A 21,432-nucleotide genomic window follows, 5' to 3' on the forward strand; every position below is an offset into this window, starting at 1 on the left:
ATCCTAAGCACATATGTTAAAAAAGAGCCAGCCATTGTCTAGGTGAGTGGTGCCTCTGATGGGCTTTGCTGCCCCCCTAGTGACAACAGCAGGAGGCTGCAGGGGACAAGTGTTATGATAATCACGAGTGGATGTGACATCACATGAGGTTTTATCACATGGCCCTGGGAGGGCATTTTCAACAATCACTGCCCCAATACCCATGAAGAAACGGTGTTGTAATGCAGACAACTCAGCAGTACTATTATTGCACAGCACCATGGCTCAGTGGTTAGCACAGCTGTCTTGTAGCGCTAGGGTCCTGGGTTCAAATTCTGCCAAAGGACAATATCTGCAAGGAGTTCGTGTGGGTTTCCTCCTAAACTCTAAAGAAGTTCTGATGGTGATACTGAATTTAGATTGCGAGTTTCCATTGGACAATGAGGATGATGTCTGTACAGTACTGAGATATCATGGTGATACATGTGTGGACCAGCTTGATCTAAAGAACACTTCCATCAAAGCCTTTATCCTCTTATTATCTTGCAGTCATCATATAGCACTGTGTACTTACAACTTCTCATTTTGCATTCCTACTCAGAATTTTTTTCTCTCCTATGTAAGGGAAAACATGTAAAGATGTCCTCCAAACAAATTATAAGAAAAGTAAATAATTTTATTGGAACACATAATTAAAAATGGAGATGTAAACACCCAAAACAGAAACTGAAAACAAGCAAACACTGAGGAGGTAAGTAGCTTATGACCAAAGGTATACATGAAATACAACACCATGGCGTCGGCTGATGGGACTACTGCACCCATCAGCCTACGTTTGCTGCTGGATCGCCCCCACGTAAGGGCAATGGGGTACTCTGTACCGGGTCCTTCAGTTCCCTCAGCTGGGATGTCACGGTGGCCCTATGAGGGGCGCCCAATAAAAGGGGGTAGAGTTTGTAGATAACGGTAGTGTTCGTGACGCCACCTGTGGTATTCGGTCAGGGTGACCGACGCTGCTTAGGGGGTCCACTAGGGTGATGGAATGGCAGCTAGATGGTATACCTTCCCACAGGTGAAGTATATACCCAGGGCTTCCCAGAGGTGTGGATGGTGCAAGGCGCGGTAAATTACGAGGACACAATGGGTGCAGTCTCTTTACCTTTACTGAAGGTTTCAGCATCCACAGTCCAGGGTGCCGGATGACAGGGTAGGCAGAGTCCGTCTGGTCTGATGGCAATTCGAGTCTCCCTATCCAGGTGGAAATCAGTAGCCTTCCCCTTGCGCACAGTAAGGCTACGTTCACATTTGCGTTCTGCCGGGCTGCGTCGGGCGCAGCCGCGGCGACGCATGCGCCCCTATATTTAACATGGGGGCGCATGGACATGCAAACATTTTGCGATGCATGCGTTTTTTTTGCCGCAAGCGTGAGGACTCGGAGGACGCAGCAAGATGCATTTTTTTTTTTTTGCGTCCAAAATTCTGCAAAAAAGGACGCGTGCGTTTTTGTTTGCAACATTGCACAACGCAAATGTGAACGTAGCCTAACGTAGTGGGTCCCTACGTGCATTAGCTCCCATAGGGTTCTCACTCTTGTTACTCTTCTCTCTGTCCCCCAGATGGATAGGACAAACCCGTATGACGGTGGTGGCCTGAGGCTATTTTATAGGGACCCTAGCGTCGCCCCTCCTCCGCGTTGCCACCTTGTCTGCTTAGGTTCTTGGGTCGGGCAGCCAACTTGGAATCGACTATCCTGCCGGTCTCTGAAGTAAAGTGTAGATTCTATTACTCCCTCGGTGTTCCGGCTACTGGATCTGCGCTCAGTGGGAGGCAGCCTGCTCCTAGCTGGTCTCCCACTGGTGTTTTACTCCTGTTGCTACGACTTCTGTGCTCACTCACTACGGCACACTTCCTTTCTTGTCCTTTCTTATGAGGCTGCTGCATGGGTTGCAGGCGCAGCTCCGTGTCCTTCTTTCCGTTCATGGGCCGAGCCCAGTCTGCTCCTCTCCTCCTCCTGGCTCCAACTCTCAACTCCTACTGTCTCACTTCCTAACCAAACCCCCAGTTTTACCCAAGTGTGAGGAGTGGCCTAATAGAACCTTTTGCTCCCCCTGGTGGCCGGCGTGTGAAGTGTGTGTGGCTGTGATACCTGGCAGGGTGAACTCCTTTGGTGCCATCAGACATAACATCGCCCCCCCGGTGGAAGAACGACATTACTGCAACGACCAGGACTCTGGGGCGCTGCACTGCCACTAATAGCGAGAGCAGGTGCTGACTGATGGAAGTATTTAATAATTTAAAAAAAAATAAACTGCTTGGGTTTCTCTGTGTGTTTGATAACCAGCCAGGCAAAACTCACAGCTGAGGCTGGTTATCAAGAATGGAGAGGTCCCCACTCTGATTTAAATTAAATAAAAGAACTCTACGCTGCACTGTGAGGCTTTTTTCTCATTGTGCTAGCGGTGATCTCACTAAGGTCACTACAGTTCAATGGCCCGGCTGGGAAAGCAGCTTCAGTGACCTGCGGTAACCTCAATGAGGTCACCCCTCCTCACTGATGCTGCGCTCGCAGCAGCTCATTCATCTGTGGTTGTCAACCTGTATGGTTGCATCTTGGCTCCGTCCAGGATGAAAACTGTTTATCCCCAGACCTGGATTACAGCATGGGACAGAACGACAGACAGGAGAGAGGTATGGTTGTCTTTTATTTTTGTTTTATTACAGGATACGTGGTATTCAATGGAATGGGTGTTAGGTGAGTATAACTGTTCTTTTTGAATAAGGAAAAGTGTGTTTTGTTTTATTTCAAATAAAATATTTAATTCCTGCTGTGTTTATTTACCATACAACTATAGGATTAGTAATGGATAAGTGTCTTGGAGAAGAGTCTATATTACTAATCCGTGAGCTTAATGTCACCTGACCATACAAAGGTGACATTAACCCCACAAATATGAACCCCACTTGCCACTGCTACAATGCAAACAGGGAGAGCCGGGCAAAGCATGAGAATTGGCGCGTCCAATAGTTGTGCCTTTTCTGGGTGGCTGCACGCAGCGGAGTTTTGCCTGACTGCTTATCAAAAATACAGAAGAACCCACGCTGTTTTATTTATTTTTATTTTTTTTATTATTTATTTAGAGAGAAGGTGGTGACTGAATACTCCCATAAGCTGCTGCCTGCTCTCACTGTTATTTGTGGTAGTAGGCTGAAGGGAGCTGTAGTTTACCTCCGGTCACTGGCGTCCATTGATGGACGCCAGTGACCGTGGGTAAACTTTTTACCTCCGATCACAGCTTTTATTAACCCCTCTGTGACCTTAGACGTACTATCCCGTCGAGGTGCCCTGGGCTTATCTGACCCTGGACGGGATAGTACGTCATAGCCGATCGGCCGCGCTCACGGGGGGAGCGCGGCCGATCGCGGCCGGGTGTCAGCTGCTTATCGCAGCTGACATCCGGCACTATGTGCCAGGAGCGGTCACGGACCGCCCCCGGCACATTAACCCCTGGCACACCGCGATCAAAGATGATCGCGATGTGCCGGCGGTGCAGGGAAGCACCGCGCAGGGAGGGGGCTCCCTGCGGGCTTCCCTGAGACCCCCGGAGCAACGCGATGTGATCGCGTTGCTGCGAGGGTCTCACCTCCCTCCCTGCTCCCTCCAGCCCCGGATCCAAGATGGCCGCGGATCCGGGTCCTGCAGGGAGGGAGGTGGCTTCACAGAGCCTGCTCAGAGCAGGCACTGTGAAGCCTGCAGCGCTGCATGTCAGATCAGTGATCTGACAGAGTGCTGTGCAAACTGTCAGATCACTGATCTGTGATGTCCCCCCCTGGGACAAAGTAAAAAAGTTAAAAAAAATTTTTCCAAATGTATAAAAAAAAATATTCCAAAATAATGAAAAAAAAAAAAAAATGTTATTCCCATAAATACATTTCTTCATCTAAATAAAAAAAAAAAAACAATAAAAGTACACATATTTAGTATCGCCGCGTCCGTAACGACCCGACCTATAAAACTGTCCCACTAGTTAACCCCTTCAGTAAACACCGTAAGAAAAAAAAAAAAAGAGGCAAAAAACAACGCTTTATTATCATACCGCCGAACAAAAAGTGGAATAACACGCGATCAAAAAGACAGATATAAATACCCATGGTACCGCTGAAAGCGTCATATTGTCCCGCAAAAAAAGAGCCGCCATACAGCATCATCAGCAAAAAAATAAAAAAGTTATAGTCCTGAGAATAAAGCGATGCAAAAATAATTATTTTTTCTGTAAAATAGTTTTTATCGTATAAAAGCGCCAAACCATAAAAAAAGATATAAATGAGGTATCGCTGTAATCGCACTGACCCGAAGAATAAAACTGATTTATCAATTTTACCAAACGCGGAACGGTATAAACGCCTCCCCCAATAGAAATTCATGAATAGCTGGCTTTTGGTCATTCTTCCTCACAAAAATCGGAATAAAAAGCGATCAAAAAATGTCACGTGCCCAAAAATGTTTTCAATAAAAACGTCAACTCGTCCCGCAAAAAACAAGACCTCACATGACTCTGTGGACCAAAATATGGAAAAATTATAGCTCTCAAAATGTGGTATTGCAAAAAATATTTCTTGCAATAAAAAGGGTCTTTCAGTGTGTGACGGCTGCCAATCATAAAAATCCGCTAAAAAACTCGCTATAAAAGTAAATCAAACCCCCCTTCATCACCCCCTTAGTTAGGGAAAAATAAAAAAAAAATGTATTTATTTCCATTTTCCCGCTAGGGCTAGGGTTAGGGCTAGGGTTAGGGCTAGGGTTAGGGTTGGGGCTACAGTTAGGGTTGGGGCTAAAGTTAGGGTTAGGGTTTAGATTACATTTACAGTTGGGAATAGGGTTGGGATTAGGGTTAGGGGTGTGTCAGGGTTAGAGGTGTGGTTAGGGTTACCGTTGGAATTAGGGTTAGGGGTGTGTTTAGATTAGGGTTTCAGTTATAATTGGGGGGTTTCCACTGTTTCGGCACATCAGGGGCTCTCCAAACACGACATGGCGTCCGATCTCAATTCCAGCCAATTCTGCGTTGAAAAAGTAAAACGGTGCTCCTTCCCTTCCGAGCTCTCCTATGTGCCCAAACAGGAGTTTACCCCAACATATGGGGTATCAGCGTACTCAGGACAAATTGGACAACAACTTTTGTGGACCAATTTCTCCTGTTACCCTTGGGAAAATACAAAACTGGGGGCTAAAAAATAATTTTTGTGGGAAAACAAAAAGATTTTTTATTTTCACGGCTCTGCGTTATAAACTGTAGTGAAACACTTGGGGGTTCAAAGTTCTCACAACACATCTAGATAAGTTCCATGGGGGTCTAGTTTCCAATATGGGGTCACTTGTGGGGGGTTTCTACTGTTTAGGTACATTAGGGGCTCTGCAAACGCAATGTGACGCCTGCAGACCAATCCATCTAAGTCTGCATTCCAAATGGCGCTCCTTCCCTTCCGAGCCCTCCCATGCGCCCAAACGGTGGTTCCCCCCCCCCACATATGGGGTATCAGCGTACTCAGGACAAATTGGACAACAACTTTTGGGGTCCAATTTCTCCTGTTACCCTAGGGAAAATACAAAACTGGGGGCTAAAAAATTTTTGTGGGAAAAAAATTTTGTTTTATTTTTATGGCTCTGCATTATAAACTTCTGTGAAGCCCTTGGTGGGTCAAAGTGCTCACCACACATCCAGATAAGTTCCTTAGGGGGTCTACTTTCCAAAATGGTGTCACTTGTGGGGGGTTTCAATGTTTAGGCACATCAGTGGCTCTCCAAACGCAACATGGCGTCCCATCTCAATTCCTGTCAATTTTGCATTGAAAAGTCAAACGGCGCTCCTTCCCTTCCGAGCTCTCCCATGCGCCCAAACAGTGGTTTACTGCCACATATGGGGTATCAGCGTACTCAGGACAAATTGGACAACAACTTTCTGGGTCCAATTTCTCCTGTTACCCTTGGTAAAATAAAACAAATTGGAGCTGAAGTAAATTTTTTGTGTAAAAAAGTTAAATGTTCATTTTTATTTAAACATTCCAAAAATTCCTATTAAACACCTGAAGGGTTAATAAACTTCTTGAATGTGGTTTTGAGCACCTTGAGGGGTGCAGTTTTTAGAATGGTGTCACACTTGGGCATTTTCTATCATATAGACCCCTCAAAATGACTTCAAATGAGACGTGGTCCCTAAAAAAAAATGGTGTTGTAAAAATGAGAAATTGCTGGTCAACTTTTAACCCTTATAACTCCCTAACAAAAAAAAAAAATTGGTTCCAAAATTATGCTGATGTAAAGGAGACATGTGGGAAATGTTACTTATTAAGTATTTTGTGTGACATATCTCTGTGATTTAATTGCATAAAAATTCAAAGTTTGAAAATTGCGAAATTTTCTAAATTTTCGCCAAATTTCCGTTTTTTTCACAAATAAACGCAGGTACTATCAAAGAAATTTTACCACTATCATGAAGTACAATATGTCACGAGAAAACAATGTCAGAATCACCAGGATCCGTTGAAGCGTTTCGGAGTTATAACCTCATAAAGGGACAGTGGTCAGAATTGTAAAAATTGGCCTGGTCATTGACGTGCAAACCACCCTTGGGGGTAAAGGGGTTAAACCCACAATTTTTTATTTATTTTTTTAACTCCTTGTGGACTGGACATGTCAAGTCAGCAGTCATCCCCAGGATTGTGGAGCCTACTGAAACAGACTAAGGAACATTTTTAAATGCTTAGAAAGCCTTTGCAGGTGTGTTTTGTTAGTTATTCTAATTTACTGAGATAATGACTTTTGGGTTTTCATTGGCTGTAAGCCATAATCCTCAACATTAACAGAAATAAATCACTGTAATGACTCTATATCATGAGTTTCACTTTTTGTATTGAACTGAAATAAATTAACTTTTTGATATCCTAATTTAGTGAGAAGCACCTGTATGCATATTATACTGCACATCTCCTTACAGTGAGAAATTCATCACTGCTCAAGTTACATTTATAGAACTCGAGCAGTGGGGGGTTTGCAGTATTTACATCCTATAGGAGACACTAGGAATGCAGAATATACTTCACACGGGAGACACTGGGGCTGGAGAATATATATTACACATGAAACGCTGAGACTGGAGCATATACGATACGATACACTTTATTGATCCCGTGGGAAATTATGGTATCACAGCAGCACAACTTAAATCAAATCATAAAAGAATTACATAGTTGACATGACAGTGGAGTTGACAGAAGAACATTATACATTAGAATAAGACATACACAACGAGTGAACTGAAATGTAGAGAAATAAGTAGACATTCACCTTGGTGGTTTAACCCTAATGTTATTGCTGTACATTCCCATGGCAGTTGGCACAAACTATTTCCTATATTTTTCCTTCTTACACCTCAGAAGTATTAGCCGGTTACTGAAGGTGCTCTTCTGTCTCATGAATAGCTCATATAATAATAATTTTTATTTATATAGCGCCAACATATTCCGCAGCGCTTTACAAATTATAGAGGGGACTTGTACAGACAATAGACATTACAGCATAACAGAAATACAGTTCAAAACAAATACCAGGAGGAATGAGGGCCCTGCTCGCAAGCTTACAAACTATGAGGAAAAGGGGAGACACGAGAGGTGGATGGTAACAATTGCTTTAGTTATTCGGACCGGCCATAGTGTAAGGCTCGGGTGTTCATGTAAAGCTGCATGAACCAGTTAACTGCCTAAGTATGTAGCAGTACAGACACAGAGGGCTATTAACTGCATAAAGTGAATGAGAACATGATGCGAGGAACCTGATTTTTTTTTTTGTTGTTTTTTTTTTAATAAATAGGCCACACAGGGATCGTTAGGTTAATGCATTAAGGCGGTAGGCCAGTCTGAACAAATGAGTTTTTAGGGTACGCTTAAAACTGTGGGGATTGGGGATTAATCGTATTAACCTAGGTAGTGCATTCCAAAGAATCGGCGCAGCACGTGTAAAGTCTTGGAGACGGGAGTGGGAGGTTCTGATTATTGAGGATGCTAACCTGAGGTCATTAGCGGAGCGGAGGGCACGGGTAGGGTGGTAGACTGAGACCAGAGAGGAGATGTAGGGTGGTGCTGAGCCATGGAGTGCTTTGTGGATGAGGGTAGTAGTTTTGTACTGGATTCTGGAGTGGATGGGTAGCCAGTGTAATGACTGGCACAAGGTAGAGGCATCGGTGTAACGGTTGGTGAGGAATATGATCCTGGCAGCAGCATTCAGGACAGATTGGAGCGGGGAAAGTTTGGTAAGAGGGAGGCCGATTAGTAGAGAGCTACAATAGTCCAGACGAGAATGAATAAGTGAAACAGTAAGAGTTTTTGCAGAGTCGAAAGTAAGAAAAGGGCGAATTCTAGAAATGTTTTTGAGATGCAGGTAAGAAGAGCAAGCCAGTGATAGGATGTGGGGGGTGAATGAAAGGTCAGAATCAAGGATGACCCCAAGGCAGCGGGCATGTTGCTTTGGAGTAATGGTGGAGCCGCACACGGAGATGGCAAAGGTAGGTTAGTAGAGGGAGAGAACACGAGGAGTTCAGTTTTTGACAGGTTAAGTTTCAGATAGAGGATGTGCATTATTGTTCATAATTGCCATACACTTTCTCAGAGTTCTTTTCTCCACTACCTCCCCAAGAGAGTCCAGATTACAGCCCACAGCAGAACTTGCCTTCTTAATAATCTTATTCCGCTTATTAGCATCAGAGGCCCGCACACTACTACCCCAGCACGTGATTGCAAAAAAGATGGCACTTGCCACTACAGATTGGTAGAACATTTCTAACATTTTGCTACACACAATAAAAGACCTCAGTTTCCTTAGGAAATACAGTCTGCTCATCCCCTTCTTGTAGACAGTCTCTGAGTGGCATCTCCAGTCCAGTTTGCTATCCAAATGGACCCCCAAATATTTGTAACTCTCCACCTGCTCTACCTCCTGACCAGCAATAGTGATCGGTAAGCATTCCATCTTTATCCTGCTATAGTTGGCCACCAACTCCTTAGTTTTCTTAACATTTATTTGTAGATAGTTACCATTGCACCAATCCACGAAATTCGACACTACCCTTCTATATTCCTCATCCCCCTGATCTCCCCTAATGCATCCCATAACCACAGTCATCCGAAAATTTTTGAAGGTGGCAAAGTTCAGATTTATACTGAAAGTCTGAAGTATACAGTGTGAATAGAAAGGGCGCAAGCACCGTTCCCTGGATACATCACAGGATACGCTGGGGTTGGTGTTTACACATTATAGGAGATGCTGGGTATAAACATCACAGGAAGGGCTGGGCGCATGCATATTACAGGGGGGGATATACATCACAAAAGAGGCTAGGGGCATATAAATCACAGGAGATGCTGGGGAATATACATCAAAGGAGACGCTGAGGCACATACATCACAGGAAGGTCTGGGGCATATACAGCACAGAAGATTCTGGGCCACAAATATCACTGAAGGAGCTGGGCATATACAGTGCAGAGATGGTGGAGTATATACGTTAAAAGAGGGGCTGGGGCATATACATCACATAAAATGCCAGGGTATATACATCTTAGGAGGAACTGGGGCATATGGATCACAAAAGATGCCAGAGCGTATACATCATAGAAGATGCTGGGCCATATACATTACATGAGGGACTGGAGGCATATACATCAAAGGAGATGCTGTGACATAAACACCACAGGAGGAGCTGGGGCACATACATTGCAGCAGACGCACAAGAAGGGCTTGGGGTATATACAGTATATATCACAGGAGGGGTTGGGGCATATATATATATATATATCTATATATATAATTGTCTAAGGGTTTTTCCGTCTGTCTGTCTTTCTGTCTGTCTGTCCTGGAAATCCCGCGTCTGATTGGTCGAGGCCGCCAGGCCTCGACCAATCAGCGACCGGCACAGTATCGATGTAGAAATCCCGCGTCTCTGATTGGTCGAGGCTTGGCGGCCTCGACCAATCAGCGATGGGCACAGCGACGATGATGTCATAAAGGACGTAGACATCCCGCGAATCTGATTGGTCGAGGCCGCCAGGCCTCGACCAATCAGCAACGGGCACAGCGACGATGTCATAATGGTTGCCATGGCGACGATGATGTCATAAAGGTTGCCTCGACCAATCAGCGACGGGCACAGTCTGCCGCGAATTCTGGAATCATCATTGTCCATATACTACGGGGACATGCATATTCTAGAATACCCGATGCGTTAGAATCGGGCCACAATCTAGTATCTATATAATTGTCTAAGGGTTTTTCCGTCTGTCTGTCTGTCCTGGAAATCCCGCGTCTCTGATTGGTCGAGGCCGCCAGGCCTCGACCAATCAGCAACGGGCACAGCGACGATGATGTCATAAAGGACGTAGACATCCCGCGTCTCTGATTGGTCGAGGCCGCCAATCCGCAACGGGCACAGCGACGATGATGTCATAAAGGACGTAGACATCCCGCGTCTCTGATTGGTCGAGGCCGCCAATCAGCAACGGGCACAGCGACGATGATGTCATAAAGGACGTAGACATCCCGCGTCTCTGATTGGTCGAGGCCGCCAATCAGCAACGGGCACAGCGACGATGCTGATTGGTCGAGGCCTTCAGGCACAGCGACTATGATGTCATAATGGTTGCCATGGCGACGATGATGTCATAAAGGTTGCCTCGACCAATCAGCGACGGGCACAATCTGCCGCGAATTCTGGAATCATCATTCTCCATATACTATGGGGACATGCATATTCTAGAATACCCGATGCGTTAGAATCGGGCTACAATCTAGTATATATATAATCACTGCTGGGGCATATACAATGCAGAGATACTGGAGTATATGCATTAAGGGATTGGTTGAGGGCATATAAATCACAGGCGACACCTGGGTATATACATTACAGGAAGGGATGAGGGCATATACATCAAAGGAGACACCTGGGCATATAAATTACAGGAGTAGCTGGGGGCATATACAGTATCAAGAGCAAGTAAAGGGTCTACGTTTTGCCAGCTGCGGACTGAGCTTTGCAACCCCCGGTTGTGGTGTGTTGTAAATGGTCATGGGCTGGAGATTCCCCCCACCCCTGATCTAAACCATTCCATTGTGGCTCCAGCAGTATGTTTAGGGTCATTGTCCTGCTGAAAGGTGAACCTATGCCCTAGCCTCAAGTCTTTTGCAGATTCTAACAGGTTTTCTTCCAGGATGTCACTGTTTAGCTCCACCCATCTTCCCATCAACTCTGGCCAACCTCCCTGTCCTTGCAGAAGAAAAGCATCATCAGAGCATGATGCTTCCACCACCATGTTTAACGGTGGGTATGGTGTTTTCAGAGAGATGTTTAGTGCTAGTTTTTCACCACACATAGCGTTTTGCATTTAGCCCAAAAAGTTGTATCATCTGACCAAAGTACCTTCGTCCACATGCAAGCCGTGTCCCCTACATTTCTTTTTGCAACGTCAAATGGGAAATTTTATGGCTTGCTTTCAAAAATACCTTTCTTCTTGACACTCTTCCGTAAAGACTAGATTTGTGGAATATATGATAAAACGTCCTGTGGACAGATTCTCTCATCTGAGCTGTGGATCTCTGCAGCTACTCCAGAGTAACTGTGGGCCTCTTGGCTGCTTTTTCTACTTGGTACTCTCCTTGCTTGGGATGTCAGTTTAGCGAAACAACCATGTCTTGGTAGGTTTGTAGTTATTCCTTACTCCTTCCCTTTTTCGATGAAGGATTGAACAGTGCTCCAACAGATGTTGTTTCTGCAATAACAGACATTTGTTGAAAAAGGCTATTATGCCGAAACATTGATCTACACGTGTCTGTATTACTTTTTTTGGGTCCACTGACTATAACAATCTTGTTAATTTTTTCAAAATAAACTGTAAACATTCTAGAGTGCCGGAGTTTATCATTTTTTTTTTACTTATCCTTTCTCCAGCACACCTACATAAAAGAGCGCAGTGAGCACCCCTCTATACCTTTTATTGACTTGTGCAACAAACGTCATCCTTTTCTGAGCTACCACATGCAAAAATAAACATTTTAAAAAGGAAACACATCTACAGAAAATGGTCCATTACATAAACGTACAGCACCGTCTTGACTTTTTAACAGTGGAACTATGCATTACACACTGTGGCACAGTGGTTTCTGTGTGGTTTCTAACACAGGATTGAAGTTCCAGTTCTAAGAGTTTAATTATGTATTAAGTTCCACATACTGGAGGATTCTAGTAATCCCAGCCTCATCATAAATGAGCAGCAAAAGTGGAAATACACTCATATATAATACAATTATTTCCATCTATAAATTTAATTACAATAATTAACCATATATTGAAAACAAAATACACAGATAATCTCAGGAAGAGGACACATAAAATGAATTGAATTACAAAGTCATTGATCTACAAAAAAATAGTGCACATAGAACCAAAATGTTCAAAACACATGGTTCTTTATCCAAGACAAGGCATTTTGGTGCCCTGTACAGATGAGGCAAATGCCTACCCTACCCCCAGGAAAGGAATGGGTCAGAGAGTAAGGTACCAGGACCCCTAATGTAACTGCTCCTGTACCAGTTGGGTCAGATAACAAGATCTGATGACCACTTTCACTAGAATTGTTTCCCAGTTTCACCAAAAAGAAGCAAAAGTTAAAAATAGTGTACTTTAGGGATGAGGCTTAACAGAGTGCAATTTCACAGTTATAGTAATCAGTCATTGTTCGCGGACCATTTACACGATACAAGGGACAAATAGTGATGTTCATCCATGACATTCTATATAGAGATGAGCGAAATTGTGGACGTCCGTATTCGGGTGGACTTTTTTTTAATTTTTTTATAAAGTATGATTTGTGAACTTTACCTGGGACCCTAGAACCCCATGTAAGTCAACGTGGACCCAAACTTCAGAGCTGCAATATGTGTATAAAATACACTGTTCCAAATTATTATGCAAATTGGATTTAAGTGTCATAAAGATTTAATTGTTTTGTTTTTCAAATAAACTCATGGATGGTATTATCTCAGGGCTCAATGGATCACTGAAATCAAGATTAAACACGTGATAATTAGTTTTCCAGGTGATTCTAATTAAAGGAAAACTACTTAAAAATGATGTTCCACATTATGAAGCAGGCCACAGGTTTCAAGTAACATGGGAAAGAAAAAGGATCTCTCTGCTGCCGAAAAGCATCAAATAGTGCAATGCCTTGGTCAAGGGATGAAAACATTAGATATTTCCAGAAAACTTAAGCGTGATCATCATACTGTTAAAAGATTTGTGGCTGATTCTGAGCACAGACAGAGTTCATGTTGATAAAGGCAGAGTGAGGAAGGTTTCTGCCAGGCAAATTCATCGGATTAAGAGAGCAGCTGCTAAAAAGCCATTACAAACCAGCAAACAGATATTTGAAGCTGCTGGTGCCTCTGGAGTCCTCGAACCTCAAGGTGTAGGATCCTTCAAAGGCTTGCTGTGGTGCATAAACCTACTATTCGGCCATCCCTTAACAGTGTTCACAAGCAAAATCGGTTGCAGTGGGCCCAGACATACATGAAGACCAATTTTCAAACAGTCTTGTTTACTGACTCTGGATGGATGGAGTAGTGGATGGCCACCATGTCCCAACAAGGCTGCGACGTCAGCAAGGAGGTGGAGGAGTCATGTTTTGGGCCGGAATCATGGGAAAACAGCTGGTAGGGCCCTTTAAGGTTCCTGAAGGTGTGAAAATGACCTCTGCAAAGAATATAGAGTTTCTGGCTGACGACTTTCTTCCATGGTATAAAGAGCAGAAACGTGCCTTCAGGAGCAAAATCATCTTCATTAATGACAATGCACCATCTTATGCTGCAAAGAATACCTCTGAGTCATTGGCTGCTATGGGCATAAAAGGAGATAAACTCGTGGTGTGGCCACCATCTTCCCCTGACCTCAACCCTATAGAGAACCTTTGGAGTATCATCAAGCAAAAGATCTATGAGGGTGGGAGGCAGTTCCACATCAAAACGGCAGCTCTGGGAGGCTATTCTGACTTCATGCAAAGAAATACAAGCAGAAACTCTCCAAAAACTCACAAGTTCAATGGATGCAAGAATTGTGAAGGTGATATCAAAGAAGGGGTCTTATGTTAACATGTAACTTGGTCTGTTAGGATATTTTGGAGTTAAATAGCTTTTTTTGTTCAGTGAATGTGACCTCCTAATGCTGCAAATTCCACAAATTAGCATTTTCAGTTCTTTAAAACATCAAATGTTTAGAAATTCTAGTGTGCCTAATAATTTGGAACAGTGCATTTTGAGGTTTTATTCATTTTGGAGATTATACTGTTATCATTGGGAAGTTTCTTCAAAAAAAATTCAATGTATACTGTAACGCAGAGGTCCCCAACGTTTCTGACCTTGAGAGCCACATTCAGCACTGAGAAAGGGTCGCGAGCCACATTCAGCCTTGAAAAAGGATCACGAGCCACATTCATCTCCCGTCTCCTCACAATAGTAGCAACCAAAGCCCACATTACAGGCATAATGGTAACCCAAGCTTTTCCACATAAAAAACAGTATACTAAGATCCAGGGGTTCCCTCAATACCCCCCATTCAGTATTCTCCTATAAAGCACTCCCAAGACACTGTCACATCCAGCTTCAAACACCTCTGACATTTGGTATCAACTTGTCTCCAGCATATCAAATAATCTTCAAATCACTAAGACCAGTATAAGTTCATCCAGATCTGCTCTTCTATGCAGGGTTGTGCTCAAAATTCACCATTTTCAAATGTGCTCTTCATACCTGTTTGCTAGACCTGGAGCTAATGCACGAAGCTGACAGACAGCTGGGAGCCACAATTCATGGGACCGTGAGCCACATGTGGCTCCCGAGCTACAGGTTGGAGACCCCTGCTCTAACGGGTGATGACTTTTATTAGACTGACTGTCATTTGCATGGACCATTTAGGAAAATTCGAGAAAATTATAAGTTGCATAATAAGTTTGTATCATGGTGTAGTCGTAGTAAGGGCTAAGGGGCTGCAAAAGGAAGCAAAATGAGGGTAAGAGCAGGACAATTGCTCTGCAAACAAATGTGGATAGGAAAATGACTTAAGGTACCGTCACACTCAGCGATGCTGCAGCGATATAGACAACGAGCCGACCTAAACTAGATCGCTGGAGCGTCGCTGTTTAGGTCGCTGTAGAGACGTCAAACACAGCAACTCCAGAACGATGCAAGAGCGATCCAGTGACGTAACGGCGACTGGTTTGTAGCTCCATGTAAAACGTTGCTGGCGTCGTTGCTTTTGATGTCAAACATGATGATACACGCCGACCTGGCGACGAAATAAAGTTCTGGACTTCTAGCTCCGACCAGCGATGGCACAGCGGGATCCAGATCGCTGCTGCGTGTCAAACACAACGAGATCGCTATCCAGGACGCTGCAACGTCACGGATTGTTGTCGTTCTCGTTGCAAAGTTGCTGAGTGTGACGGTTCCTTTAACCCCTTCGCGCCATGCGCCGTACTAGTACTGCGCTGCCGGCACTGCATTTGTGCCAGCAGCAGTACTAGTACGGCACCGCGGTCTCGCGCTGGGCGCCGCGGTGATCGGGGGCGGGTGTCAGCTGTATATGACAGCTGACACCCCGCAGCAATGCCCACGATCGGCGCTATCGCCGATCGCGGGCATTTAACCCTTCTAATGCCGCTGTCAGTAGTGACAGCGGCATAAAGGGGGATCGCGCAGGGACGGGGGCTCCCTGCGCTCTCCCACCGGAGCAACGCAATGAGATCGCGTTGCTCCGGTGACCCGGAAGAAGTCCCCGGATCCAAGATGGCCGCCGGACTCCTTCCGGGTCATGAAATGACCTGGTTAGCCGGCGCCTGCTGAGAGTTGCTGAGAGCAGGCGCCGGAAAGCCAGCTAAACTGCCTGTCAGATCAACGATCTGACAGAGTGCTATGCACAGTGTCAGATCAACGATCTGATCTAATACAGTGATGTCCCACCCTGGGACAATGGTAGAAAGTTAAAAAAAAAAAATAGAATGTATAAAAAAAAAAAAAAAAGTCCCCAAATAAAAAAAAAAAAACATTTCCCAGTAAATCCATTTATTTATGTAAATTAAAAAAAATAATAATAATAATAATAATTTTTATTTATATAGCGCCAACATATTCCGCAGCGCTTTACAAATTAAAGAGGGGACTTGTACAGATAATAGACATTACAGCATAACAGAAATCACAGTTCAAAACAGATACCAAGAGGAGTGAGGGCCCTGCTCGCAAGCTTACAAACTATGGGGAAAAGGGGAGACACGAGAGGTGGATGGTAACAATTGCTTTAGTTATTCGGACCAGCTATAGTGTAAGGCTCAGGTGTTCATGTAAGGCTGCATGAACCAGTTACCTGCCTAAGTATGTAGCAGTACAGACACAGAGGGCTATTAACTGCATTAAGTGAATGAGAACATGATGCGAGGAACCTTTTTTTTTTTTATTATTATAAAAATAACAATATAAAACAATAAAAGTACACATATTTGGTATCGCTGCATCCGTAACAACCCGCTCTATAAAACCATCCCACTAGTTAACCCCTTCAGTGAACACCGCAAAAAAAAAAAATAAAAAAACAAGGCAAAAAACATTGCTTTATTATCATACAGGCGAACAAAAAGTGGAATAAGACGCGATCAAAACGACGGATATAAATAACCATGGTACCGCTGAAAACGTCATCTTGTCCCGCAAAAAAAAAGTCGCCATACAGCATCATCAGAAAAATAAAAAAGTTATAGCTCTCAGAATAAAGCAATGCAAAAACAATTATTTTATTATATAAAATAGTTTTTATTGTGTAAAAGCGCCAAAACATAAAAAAAAATACATAAATGAGGTATCGCTGTAATCGTACTGACCTGAAGAATGAAACTGCTTTATCCATTTTACCACACGTGGAACGGTATAAACGCCCCCCCTAAAAGAAATTCAGGAATTGCTGGTTTTTGTTCATTCCGCCTCCCAAAAATTGGAATAAAAAGCAATCAAAAAATGTCATCTGCCCGAAAATGTTACCAATAAAAACGTCAACTCGTCCCGCAAAAAACAAGATCTCACATGACTCTGTGGGCCAAAATATGGATAAATTATAGCTCTCAAAATGTGGTGATGCAAAAACTATTTTTTGCAATAAAAAGCGTCTTTTAGTGTGTGACAGCTGCCAACCTAAAAAATCCGCCAAAAAAAAAACGCTATAAAAGTAAATCAAACCCCCCTTCATCACCCTCTTAGTTAGGGAAAAATAATAAAATGTAAAAAAATGTATTTATTTCCATTTTCCCATTAGGGTTAGGGGTAGGGTTAGGGCTAGGGTTGGGGTTGGGGCTAGGGTTGGGGTTAGGGTTTCAGTTAGAATTGGGGGTTTCCACTGTTTAGGCACATCAGGGGCTCTCCAAACACGACATGGCGTCCGATCTCAATTCCAGCCAATTCTGCTTTGAAAAGGTAAAACAGTGCTCCTTCCCTTCCGAGTTCTCCTGTGCGCCCAAACAGTGGTTCCCCCCAACATATGGGGTATCAGCGTTCTCAGGACAAGTTGGACAACAACTTTTGGGGTCCAATTTGTCCTGTTACCCTTGGGAAAATAAAAACATAGGGGATAAAATATCATTTTCGTGGAAAAAAAAATATTTTTTATTTTCACGGCCCTGCCTTATAAACTGTAGTGAAACACTTGTTGGTTCAAAGCTCTCACAACACATCTAGATAAGTTCCTTGGGGGGTCTAGTTTCCAATATGGGGTCACTTGTGGGGGGTTTCTACTGTTTAGGTACATCAGGGGCTCTGCAAATGCAACATGACGCCTGCAGACCAATCCATCTAAGTCTGCATTTCAAATGGCGCTCCTTCCCTTCCGAGCTCTGCCGTGCACCCAAACAGTGGTTCCCCCCAACATATGGGGTATCAGCGTTCTCAGGACAAGTTGGACAACAACTTTTGGGGTCCAATTTGTCCTGTTACCCTTGGGAAAATAAAAACATAGGGGATAAAATATCATTTTCGTGGAAAAAAAAATATTTTTTATTTTCACGGCCCTGCCTTATAAACTGTAGTGAAACACTTGTTGGTTCAAAGCTCTCACAACACATCTAGATAAGTTCCTTGGGGGGTCTAGTTTCCAATATGGGGTCACTTGTGGGGGGTTTCTACTGTTTAGGTACATCAGGGGCTCTGCAAATGCAACATGACGCCTGCAGACCAATCCATCTAAGTCTGCATTTCAAATTGCGCTCCTTCCCTTCCGAGCTCTGCCGTGCACCCAAACAGTGGTTCCCCCCAACATATGGGGTATCAGCGTTCTCAGGACAAGTTGGACAACAACTTTTGGGGTTTAATTTGTCCTGTTACCCTTGGGAAAATAAAAACGTGGGAGCTAAAATATCATTTTTGTGGAAAAAAAAATATTTTTTATTTTCACGGCTCTGCGTTATAAACTGTAGTGAAACACTTGTTGGTTCAAAGCTCTCACAACACATCTAGATAAGTTCCTTGGGGGGTCTAGTTTCCAATATGGGGTCACTTGTGGGTTTCTACTGTTTAGGTACATCAGGGGCTCTGCAAATGCAACATGACACCTGCAGACCATTCCATCTAAGTCTGCATTTCAAACGGTGCTCCTTCCCTTCCGAGCTGTGCCATGCTCTCAAACGGTGGTTCCCCCCCACATATGGGGTATCAGCGTACTCAGGACAAATTGGATAATAACATTTGTGGTCCAATTTCTCCTGTTACCCTTGGGAAAAAAAATTGCGGGCTAAAACATCATTTTGTGGAAAGAAAAAATGATTTTTTAATTTTCACAATGCTACATTCTAAACTTTAGTGAAACAATTGGGGGTTAAAAGTGTTCACCACACATCTAGATAAGTTCCTTAGGGGGTCTTCTTTCTAAAATGGGGTCACTTGTGGGGGGTTTCCACTGTTAAGGCACGTCAGGGGCTCTCCAAATGCGACATGGCGTCCGATCTCAATTCCAGCCAATTTTACATTGAAAAGTCAAATGGCACTCCTTCCCTTCCGAGCTCTGCCATGCGCTCAAACAGTGGTTTATCCCCATATATGAAGTATCAGCGTACTCAGGACAAATTGCACAACAACTTTTGTGGTCCAATTTATCCTGTTACCCTTGGGAAAATAAAAAATTTGGGGCAAAAAGATCATTTTTTGTGAAAATTAATATGAATTTTTTTTACGGCTCTACATTATAAACTTCTGTGAAGCACTTGAGGGTTCAAAGTGCTCACCACACATCTAGATTAGTTCCTTAGGGGGTCTACTTTCCAAAATGGTGTCACTTGTGGGGGTTTCCACTGTTTAGGCACGTCAGGGGCTCTCCAATCGTGACATGGGCTCCGATCTCAATTCCAGCAAATCTTGCATTGAAAAGTCAAATGGCGCTCCTTCCCTTCCGAGCTCTGCCATGTGCCCAAACAGTGGTTTACCCCCACATATGGGGTATCGGCGTACTCAGGACAAATTGTACAATGACTTTTGTGGTCCAATTTCTCCTGTTACCCTTGGTAAAATGAAACAAATTGGACCTGAAGTAAAAATTTTGTGAAAAAAAAGTTAAATGTTCAATTTTTTTTAACATTCAAAAAATTCCTGTGAAGCACCTGAAGGGTTAATAAACTTTTTGAATGTGGTTTTGAGTACCTTGAGGGGTGCAGTTTTTAGAATGGTGTCACTTTTGGGCATTTTCTGTCATATAGATCCCTCAAAGTCACTTCAAGTGTGAGGTGGTCCGTAAAAAAAAATGGTTTTGCAAATTTTGTTGCAAAAATGAGAAATCGCTGGTCAACTTTTAACCCTTATAACTCCCTAACAAAAAAAATTATGTTTCCAAAATTGTGCTGGTGTAAAGCAGACATGTGGGAAATGTTGTTTATTAACCTCTTCCCGACCCATGACGCCACGTAGGCGTCATGAAAGTCGGTGCCAATCCGACCCATGACGCCTATGTGGCGTCATGGAAAGATCGCGTCCCTGCAGATCCGGTGAAAGGGTTAACTCCCATTTCACCCGATCTGCAGGGACAGGGGGAGTGGTAGTTTAGCCCAGGGGGGGTGGCTTCACCCCCTCGTGGCTACGATCGCTCTGATTGGCTGTTGAAAGTGAAACTGCCAATCAGCGATTTGTAATATTTCACCTATTATAACTGGTGAAATATTACAATCCAGCCATGGCCGATGCTGCAATATCATCAGCCATGGCTGGAAATACTAATGTGCCCCCACCCCACAGATCGCCCCCCCAGCCCCCCGATCTGTCCGGTACACTGCTCCGGCACCCCTCTGTCCTGTGCTCCGCTCCCCTCCGTGCTCTTGGCCGCTCCCCCTGTGCTCCAATCACCCCCCCGTGCTCCAATCACCCCCCCTGAACTTCGATCCATCCCCCTCCGTGCTCCGTTCCACCCCCCCCGTGCTCCGTTCCACCCCCCGTGCTCCGTTCTACCCCCTCCGTGCTCCGTTCCACCCCTCCCGCGCTCCGATTCACCCCCCCATGCTCCGATCCCCCCCCCCCCTGTGCTCCCCCCCCCCACCCCATCATACTTACCGATCCTGCCGGGGTCCGTCCGTCTTCTCCCCGGGCGCCGCCATCTTCCAAAATGGCGGGCGCATGCGCAATGCGCCCGCCGAATCTGCCGGCCGGCAGATTCGTTCCAAAGTGCATTTTCATCACTGAGATAGATTATATCTCAGTGATCAAAATAAAAAAAATAATAAATGACCCCCCCCTTTTGTCCCCCTCATAGGTAGGGACAATAAAAAAAATAAAGAATTTTTTTTTCCCCACTAATGTTAGAATAGGGTTAGGGGTAGGGTTAGGGCTAGGGTTAGGGTTTCGGTATGTGCACACGTATTCTGGTCCTCTGCGGATTTTTCCGCTGCGGATTTGATAAATCCGCAGTGCTAAACCGCTGCGGGTTTATGGCGGATTTACCGTGTTTTTTCTGCGCACTTCACTGCGGTTTTACAACTGCGATTTTCTATTTGAGCAGTTGTAAAACCGCTGCGGAATCCGCACAAAGAAGTGACATGCTGCGGAATGTAAACCGCTGCGTTTCCGTGCAGTTTTTCCGCAGCATGTGTACAGCAATTTTTGTTTCCCATATGTTTACATTGAACTGTAAACTCATGGGAAACTGCTGCGGATCCGCAGCGTTTTCCGCAGCGTGTGCACATACCTTTAGAAATAGGCTATGTGCACACGGTGCGGATTTGGCTGCGGATCCGCAGCAGTGTTCCATCAGGTGTACAGTACCATGTAAACATATGGAAACCAAATCCGCTGTGCCCATGGTGCGGAAAATACCGCGCGGAAACGCTGCGTTGTATTTTCCGCAGCATG

Source organism: Ranitomeya imitator, chromosome 2 (genome assembly GCF_032444005.1).
Source record: "Ranitomeya imitator isolate aRanImi1 chromosome 2, aRanImi1.pri, whole genome shotgun sequence".
In the NCBI taxonomy this organism is placed as follows: Eukaryota; Metazoa; Chordata; class Amphibia; order Anura; family Dendrobatidae; genus Ranitomeya; species Ranitomeya imitator.